The sequence below is a fragment of the Pteropus alecto genome, unplaced genomic scaffold (genome assembly GCF_000325575.1).
Source record: "Pteropus alecto unplaced genomic scaffold, ASM32557v1 scaffold173, whole genome shotgun sequence".
In the NCBI taxonomy this organism is placed as follows: domain Eukaryota; kingdom Metazoa; phylum Chordata; class Mammalia; order Chiroptera; family Pteropodidae; genus Pteropus; species Pteropus alecto.
In genome coordinates this window covers 216,041-218,541 of record NW_006433940.1, presented here as the reverse complement: position 1 = coordinate 218,541, position 2,501 = coordinate 216,041, and the positions used below count along the sequence as shown (strand labels likewise).

General features: G+C 37.6%; 1 pseudogene; it reads left to right on the top strand.

Moving 5' to 3' along the window:
* Nucleotides 1–358: 358 nt before the first annotated feature.
* On the top strand, nt 359–687 carry LOC107195431 (annotated as a pseudogene).
* Nucleotides 688–2,501: the final 1,814 nt, after the last annotated feature.

The window sequence follows — 2,501 nt, the reverse complement described above, 5'->3', positions numbered from 1 at the left end:
AATGCTATAAAACTCTGGATTATTTCTAAGCTTTCGTTTTCATGAGCAATATTCTAAAGAACATTCTTGTTTAGATATTTTCAAATACCCATAATTATCTCCTTAAATTTCTAGAAATGAAATTACTACATCAAAGTTTATCCAGTTTTAAAAGCTTTTCATGCATACTGTCCAACTGCTTACCAAAAAATTTGAACCAATTTCGATCGCCCAAACCTGACCAACATAGAAGTCTATATTTAAACAATAACAAAAGTTTAATAGGTGAAAAATGATAAGGCATTGTTATATGGCTTTATTAGTGAGATTCAACATTCATATTAAAAGGATTTTTGTTTCGCCTTTCCAGCGGTGATGACCTCCCCAGGAGAATATGCCTCTCGCAAAGGACCTCATCAATCCCTCTTCAGAAGAAAAGAGGAAACACAAGAAGAAGCGCCTGGTGGAGACCCCCCAACTCCTATTTCATAGAGATGAAGTGCCCAGGATGCTATAAAATCACCACTGTCCTCAGCCATACACAAACGGTAGTGTTGCGTGTTGGCTGCTCCACTGTCCTGTGGAGGAAAAGCGAGGCTTACAGAAGGATGCTCCTTCAGAAGGAAACAGCACTAAAAGCATCATGAATTAAGATGAGTGAGGAACCATCCCAATAAACACATTTTGGATACAAAAAAAAAAAAAAAAGGATTTTTGTTTCTACCTCCGTACATACCAAACGTTTGAGGTGTTCATTATTCCTTATTGATTTGTAAAACTCATTAATGAGAGATAAACCCTTGTGATAGTTTCTATTTACCAAGAACTCATGCAGGAAATTCCTTTTATTAACAAGAATCCCATTAAGTCTTTTAATCATTTAGTCAATTCCCATCTCACAGAAACTATGAGATATAAAATTAACAAGGTTCCCATGTAAATCTTTAAAATCCAACCCGTGGCCCACATTTAGTGTCCTTGCAATGTTATGCTGCTATACATATTCTTTTATTCCTGGTCATTTTCTGTCCTGTCCTTATGTCTTTCTCCCTGTATGCATGTTAACCTCCTGCTGACACCTCGATTTTGCTTTTTGTCTTAAATGGCTTGAAGTCCTTTCTGGAATAAGGTGAGATACAATTACATAAATATTTTTACTATTTGCTAAAAATATTTATTGTGCAGTAGGACTTGCCAGAGGTCATCCTACATTTTTATGGAAACACCTTCTGTTACTGCTGGGGTGATGTGAAATCCAGCATCGCCCTAGCGGCATTGGGGAGAAGGAAGAGGACAGTGGTGTTGAGTGTTGTCCCTCGGTTCTTCCCCACTGACGCAGAAAAAATTACAGTTTGGTGAGATTTAGAAAAAGTAAGATATATTGAAAGTACATTTTAGAAGGAAATGGGCCACACTAGGGAAGGCTGAAGCCCTGTGGAATTTAAGAGGTGAAGAGATAAGACAGTAGGCCCCAAACGGAGGAGTAGGAACTGTAACAACGCAGAAATGGGAAAGTTTGTTTATATTTGGGCCATGATGGGAGGTCCTAGATGACATTATGTGAGGTCACTTTGACTGACAGTTGCCTGTTGAGCACATACTTACCCAGAAGTCAATCTGTTATAATTAGATTCATGAACTTCCAGGCATAGTCATGAGATTATAATGATGATAGAATGAGGCTGAAGTTAAAGGCAGTACTTTCTGCACATGCGGTTTTGGCTGGTTTAGCCAGCCAGCAACTTTTATGGCCTTTGAGCTCTAGGATTTAGGGTAATTTGTAACCCCAAAAGGGAGGTATTTCTGAGAGGTACTTATGGAAGGTCTTCAAGGAAAGTTTCTGTGGTTACAGAGCTGGGCCTTCGCTCCTGTCATTCTTGCCTGACCACCTAACATTTCTACAAGAGGAATTTTGAAAAGCTCCAAAAATTATTTTAAACTACAGGGATTGGGGTGAAATTCAGATGAGACTATATTCAAAATGGGATTGACCATATATTGAAGTTGGGAGATGGTATGGGGGAGATGGTATGAACTCTTCCATAGGGAAGAGTTCAATACGGGGTGGGAGGAATCTCATCGAAAGCATGTTGATATTTTGATGTATTTCTTTAGTTTTTTAAAAAATGTTTTAGTTGAAAAATATGAAATCTCTCTACACACAAAAAATTAATGTCTTTTCTTTCTCTATTGCATTCTTTTGTGTATCACAAACCCCAAAATGGGTCTGGCAATTACATCCCTTACTATTAGCAAGATAAATTCTATATGTGCTCTGAATGAGGAATCTGGGAAAGAGATGAGTATACCTCAAAATGTTACCCTCAAATGCCCTGGTAACATTTCAAACTTAAAATGCAAAATTAAAGCCAACCAACCAGATCTGAGAAATTTATAATTAAGATAAAAGGCCTTTCCAGAGTGAGGGGCAACAAGTATTTCTTTAATATCGAAAAGAATAACTATTCCGGGAAGCACTAATTTAGGCAGAATCCGAAATAATGTTCCCATTAGGCGACAAA